Below are 6,994 nucleotides of genomic sequence, written 5' to 3' on the forward strand. Positions count from 1 at the left end.
CATGCCACTACACAGCATACCCTTGCTCTTCCTAAGGGCCAAGGTCAGAGATGTACTATATATTGAACACGTGCCATGGCCAGGCTCAGGCTGGTCTGCAGCAAAGAATAAAAAAGACTAGGTCTCTGGAACTGGCATCCCAGTGCCCGTGAGTGTCTGTCAACCAAGGTAGGAGGAGGGAAACCCACGTGTCACTCACATGCCTGTATACCATCTGCTGTTCACACACACCCTGTCCCTTATCCACTGGTCCTTTACTCACTCAGCCTCTGAGCTGGAAGGCCTTAGAGCCCAGAGCTATAGGTAGGAACATGGAGATCCAGACAGAAGTAGACACGAGAGATCACAGTGTGGCCCTCGTAAGCCTCATCGCCTGCCCCCGGGATCCATTTCAGCAGGGCTGCTGGGGGGTGCCTCTAATCCAGGGCCCAACCATTGTTTGATGTTGGGAACAATTGAAGGGCAAGGGAGCTATAGATAGATCCACAGCTGCTGTCACCTGTTCCAGCCTGGGCACTGGGCCCAAGCGTTGTCTACGTGGGGGTACTTTACCAGTGAGGGCCCCCTGGGGGTGGGAGATTGGTCCAGCCTAGCTCAGCTCTACAGAGACTGAGTCAGAGGCCAAGACAAAGAAATAGAGTCTCGGAGGGCAGAGAGAGACAGGGTAACACAGAAAGACCAAGACCCTTGAGAGATACAGGAGGCTCCCACCAAACGCCATAAACCCAGTGACTGGTTGGGGCTCTGGGAGGGCTACACAAGCACACTTCTTTCTGGGAGAGCCACATCCCAGATCCTTCCGAGGCAGTTGAAGGAACATGCTTTGGGGAGTGCTCTGGGAGACTCCTGAGATCTTTGAAAGGAAGACGTTGTGCTGCTGTGTCTAGTTGTAGCTTTAAGTCAGTATGTGACCTTGGACATGGGCCTGCTTCTTCCTCTGTGCCTCCGTTTCCCCAGCTGCCCAATGAGAGTGTTGGTTTGCATGATCCCTGAAGGGCCCTTTCATCCTCTGATGTCTGTCAGGACATATTCCTCATGTGTCTAACCTTTCTCCCTCTTGCTGCAGTGGAGGCCATAGTCACCTCCTTTGTTTGCCCTTTGTGAGGATGGGGGACAGCTGGTCCCCCCATCCCCTCCCCCCAGTAACCTTTCAGCCATAAATCCATGCTGAGGCGTCTCTCCACCGGATAAACAGCCCTGATGCCTTTTGGCTGCGCTCATCCTATTTTCTGCTTGAAGCATCAGAGCCGGGGCCCACTCGGGCCCTCTGCAGCTGCCCACGGCCCCAGGAGGGGGACAAGCCTTGGACGAGCAGGGGCACCCCCCCGGGGTGCCAGGGTGGAGGCCCCTCTTTGGGCCTCACCACCTCGCATTTAGACCCTTATGGCAGCCGCCTCCTAAGTCTTCCTGCCCCGGTCTCGCCCCTGCAGTCCATCCTCCACACCAGCTGTCATGGGGCTCTTGTGAACACATAAATCTGAACACACTGTCAAATGCCCTTGCTCCAAGCTCTTTGATGAAAAAAATAAAATAAAAATGCCTTTGATGGCTCCCCAACTCCCACAGGATAAAGAACCAAATCCTAATCTGGCTTTTGAAGCCCTTCACAATCCAGTCCCAACTGCTCCCTTTACGCCCGTGTGGCTGCTCTGGGCTTGGAGTTCAGGTTCACGCTGTCCGTCCCCTGTCCTCTTCCTTCAGTGCCTCTCCCTGGACGGCCACAGCCTGGTCTGCCTGTGGCATCTCTTGCTCTTTCCAGTCCATTCTCTACATGGCAGCCAGAGTGATCATTATTAACCTTCACCACTTACTCTCCTGCCCTAACAGCTCCCCTTCGCACTTGGAATAAAGTCCTCCAAGAGTCCCGGTGACCCAGCCCCTGCCTACCTGTCTAACCTCACCTTGCAAAACTTTCCCCACCTTCCTAACCCAGCGGCACTAGCACTGTGACAGGGCCTCAGACACGCCAAGCTATGCTCTGCCTCACGGCTTTTGTATTTACTGTTCCTCCTGGTTGGAATATCCTTCCCCCAGCTCTTCACCTAACCGGCTCTCTCTTGTCCTTCAGGTCTTGCCTTAAATGTCACCTCTTCAGAGAGGCCCTCTCTGACTAACCTGAATAGAGTTACACCCCCGTTACCCTCCACAGCACTACTTTGCGTGGTGCCTTCATAGCACGTGCCACAATCTTTTAACCTTCAAACTCCTCCATTCTGACATCCTCCTTGAGCATCACTTTTTTTCCTGGACAATGAGTGTTGTGTTCCCATCCTGGACACATAAGAGAAGCTGTCAGATGCATATTGAATTGAATTCATGTGTCCCTCCCTCCTTCACAGAGTCCTTCAATGTCTTTATCCAAAGAAGGACTTCCAGGCACTGGGGGGCATTGTTGGCAGATATATTTGGGGCTGGGGTGGCTCCCAAATTACATCCTGTCTGCCTACCTGCCTGCCCTTGCTTTCTCCAATGCTCAGCTCCTCTACTGGCATTTTGGGCTGGAAGAGGAGACACCAGAGATACTCTGCCCCTTTCAGGCTTTGTCTAATCAGCCTGGCTGCTACTAAGCTGTGGGTTCCAGGACTCTTGGCAACTGCTGATCTGAGGTCTTTGGTGGAGAGGAACTGGGGACACCTAGACCCTGGTGCCCAGCTTGGCTCTCGCCCCCTACATACTAAGACTTCCAATCTCTATCTTTGGCCACTTTACTCTCTTCCCTGACTCCTGCTTCTCCCCTCCAACTCTCTTCCTAGCCAGGCCCAAGGTTCCCTGGTGTAAGTGGGGGCTGGTGGACAGCATAGCAGTTTTTGAGGGCAGTGGTAGACCTATTCAGGGCCACCTGGCTCTGGGGGCCTGGAGACACAGACTAGAAAGCCTGAGGTCCAGCCCTCCCCAACAGCCTTTTCTGGGGCTGTCAGTACCCTAAGTCCCTTGAAGATGGTGTTTCTTTGAGTGATTTCCAGGGAGAGTCCCTCTAGCCCAGGAGGGTGGACACACTGCTGGCCAGGCTGCAGGTGACCCAGCTGCCCTCATGCTGGTCCTGCCTGAAGTTGCTTTCTCCTTTCCCAGTTTTCATGTGCAGGGGTAGAGAGCTTGCCTTCGGAGTGGGATCCTGGAGTCTGGCCTGGGCTTCCCTCTGTCCCCATCAGGGTCTTGGTGTGCTTAGCTAAGCTGATTTCCCTTCCAGCCCTCCAGCCCTGATGCTCCTGATTCCTAATGCCCTAGGAGTCTTTAATTTAAAAAAACAACAGGGGACTTCCCTGGCGGTCCAGTGGTTAAGGCTTTGCCTTCTAATGCAGGGGGTGTGGGTTCGATCCTTGGTCAGGGAGCTAAGATCCCACATGCCTTGCAGACAAAAAACCAAGACATAAAACGAAGCAATATTGTAACATATTCAATGAAAGACTCTAAAAATGGTCCACATCAAAAGAATCTTAAAAAATAAAAATAAAACAACAAACAAACAAAAAAAACCCAAAGGAGGGACAAATGTAAAAGATACAGGGAAGTACAAATAATAACAAACCATTGTACCTTTTGTCATATTTGCTTCAAGTCTTTTGCGCCAGGATTCTAGCACTTCAGAGTTCTAATGACCCTGGGTTCTAATACCCCAGCATTCTAAAACTGAGGTGCATATATGTCTTGTCTCTGTACTTATAGCATTGGGAAGAGAAGGCAAGAAGAAAGACTTTGGGCTGTCTATACTGGTTACGCAGTGGGTGGGTTTGTTGGGTTGAGAGGGTGGTTGTTAAGAAACAAAGCTTCCAGAGGGTCTAAAATCCTGGAATCCTGGAGTCCTGAGGTTGGAGTAGACCTCAGAGGTCATCCAGTCCAAAGCCTCAAGCCCTGTGCAGCCTCTACTTGATTCTTCCTTGCTTTTGGCAGGCTCACTTTCTTCCAAGGCAGCCTCTTCCATTGCTGATTGGCTCCAAGTGTGAAAAAGTCCTTTTTTGTGTGTATCTTCAAACTCTGCTTCCTTGTAACTGCACTGTTGTTCTGCTCTTGGGGCCACACAAATCACACAGGCTCCCTCTGTTCCAGCATGGCTCTTCAGGTGTTTAAAGTTGGTACCTTAAGTCCTTGCAGATTGTAGCATTTGTTGCACCTCTCAGGTGCATCTTGGGTTTCCTCACTGCTTTGTCATGTTTGTCTGTGAGCTCATCTCAGCAGGAAGGAGTGTCCGGTGTAGTAGAAGCGAACTTACAGGGCAGTTCTAGACCCACTTCTTTGGGTTGGTTTTTCAGCCCCAGGTTTCTACAATGAGCAGGTAATTCTCGAATTCAGACTCCCATTATATTTGGTATAGGCTAGGCTTGTTAGAGATTCTGATTCTCCAGGCCAGTTCTATTGCTCGGGCCTTAGGCACAAAGCCCTGCTTTCTGAGCATCTTTGAACAGGAGCAGAGTTGTCCCTACCCTCTGGGCTTTCTAAATTGCTCAAGCCCAGCTCCTTAGCCTCTGACCCCATATGGATATTAAAACTCTGTAATCTAAACTATCAATCAAGTTTGCTTCATTCTCTTACTTCATAGATATTTATTGACTTTCTACTATGTGTAGCTACTCTGCAAGGTGCTGGGGGCCTAGACCAAGCTCTTGCCCTTTACTGGGTGTGGGTGTGGGTGGGAGGCGGAGGCAGGGAAGAAACAATCTAAGTTCTGTGAAGATAATTAAAACAGAATGATGGGGCTTCCCTGGTGGCGCAGTGGTTGAGAGTCCGCCTGCCAATGCAGGGGACGTGGGTTCATGCCCCGGTCCGGGAGGATCCCACATGCCGTGGAGCGGCTGGGCCCGTGAGCCATGGCCGCTGGGCCTGCGCTTCCGGAGCCTGTGCTCCACGACGGGGGAGGCCAGAACAGTGAGAGGCCCGCATACCACAAAACAAAACAAAACAAAAAAAATACCAGAATGATGTTGTCACAAATGTGATGTGGAGAGAAAAAAGAAAGGAATACATAATGTAGGACTCCATTCATATAAATTTCAAAACCATCTGTGATATTAGAAGTCAGGATAGTAGGTGAGGGAGTGATAACTGAAAGAGGGTTGATGGGGATGCTGGTAATTTTGGGCTCTTGAACAGAGTGTGTTTACTTTGTGAAAATTCATCAGACTGTACAAGGATATTCACCGCAGCCCTGATTGTAATGGCAAAAAGAGAACAATCTAACTGTCCACCCAAAGGACACCTGTATCATTTTGTAACATGGGGAAATATCTGTAGGATTAATTACTAAAAGGTTCTGGGCATTTGTAATTTTGATAGATATTGCCAAATTTGGCCATGCATTTTTAACAAAGTTTTCATGTAACATACATACCGTGAAGTGCATACATCTTAAGCATATAGCACGATTAGTTTTACAAAGTGAACACACCTGTGTAACCACAGCCCAGCTCAGTATATAGAGTGTTTCCTGCATTCCAGAAGCTTCCCTTGTGCCTCCTCTCGTTGTTACTTTCCCTCAAAGGACCACTCTTTCACTTTATCATCATTCGTTAGTTTTGCCTGTTTTGAACTATTTATGGTTGAAAATGTATCTTTGAAATTATTCCTATAGAATATAGATATGTCTGTATATTTGGAATTGGTAACCTGTTGGTGCAGAGGATTTCTCTTTGTGAGCTCAGCCTAATGTCTGGCTGGAATCCTGGCTCTGGACCTCTTTGTGTCCAGTGTTGAAGGTTCCAGGATCCTTTGATATTTTGACTCCAAGATTCTGTGGCGTCACCAGGGCCTGAATGGGGTGACAGAAAAGGAGAGCCTGGAAGTGCCCTGACACATTCTGAAGGCAGACTGAGTGTCAGTACCCCGAACCCCTGATGTGAGTAGGGTGCAGGAGGGGGCTAAGAGTGGGAACTTGGCTTCCTGTGAATCTTAAATGTCATTATGAAGGGGGCTCCTGATTGGTCTAAATTTCCTCAATTTGCTTCCTCTTCAGCTAAATTATTCCTTTATGCCTATGGTCCTAGGTCTGGTTTTCTTCTTGTGTAATTTCCCCAGGGGACCTCAGAGAACTAGGGATAGAGGTGAGGGGAAGTGGGGAAGAGACAGCATCCAGGTGCTTGGAGAGGGATGCCTTAGTGTCTCTGCTTCTCTTTTTGAGTCGGTCTCTGCCACTGTTTATCTGTGAGGTTTGGCTAGCGCTTTCCTTTCCCTGGGCCTCAGTTTCTCTGGATGTGTAAAGAGGGTTGGACCAAATAGTCCCAGAGTACATTTTGTGGTCGCCCCCCCTGAGTCTTCTTGCTCTCCACTTCTGGGGGTGTGGACCTTTTTCTGGGTGTATCAGACTCCCTGTGACTCAGTTTCTCTCTCCCAGCACCTCAGTCTTCCCAAATCTCTCCCTGCCTTGTCCCTGCCCCTGTCGGTCTGAATCTCAACCTCTGAGTGGAGTGAGTGTCTCTATCTGCCTTTGTGATCCCCTGACAATGGGAGGTAAAAATAGCCCAGGGGCCGTGCTGGTGGAGATAAAAGGGAATTTGCCTTTTGTGTCCTGTGGCCAGGCAGGGGGGGCTGTGACACGTGGAGATTGCTGACATAGCTCTCCTCCGCTGACCTTGACGGTGGCAATAAAAGGGGTAGCCCAGCTCCCAGCCCTCACCGTGGTGCTGAGGTGGGTGATCAGGGCTGGAGTTGGAGCCCAAGGGAGGGCAGACAGGCTGATGGGTGAGGGTGCCTATGGGCTGGCACAAGTCTCTCCATTTATGTGGGAGAGGATACTCTGGTGTTAGAGAGAGAGAGAGAGAGAGAGAGAGAGAGAGAGAGAGAGAGTGTGTGTGTGTGTGTGTGTGTGTGTGTGTATGTTGCCTTACCAGGGAGGCTGAAGTGGGGAGCCCCACGGAATCACCTACTATTAGGTCTTGTGGGTTTTTCGATCATGCCCCAGTTTGGGGCCCCTGGTCCCTCAGTTCCCCTGTCACTGCCATCTTCCAGTGCCTGCTGCCTTGGACTGCCTTGAACCTCTAAGATCTCATCCTCCACCTCTCAGTGC

This window comes from Delphinapterus leucas, chromosome 15 (genome assembly GCF_059928025.1).
Source record: "Delphinapterus leucas isolate spDelLeu-1000000601 "Yukka" chromosome 15, BTC_Dleu_Yukka2, whole genome shotgun sequence".
NCBI classification, from domain to species: Eukaryota; Metazoa; Chordata; class Mammalia; order Artiodactyla; family Monodontidae; genus Delphinapterus; species Delphinapterus leucas.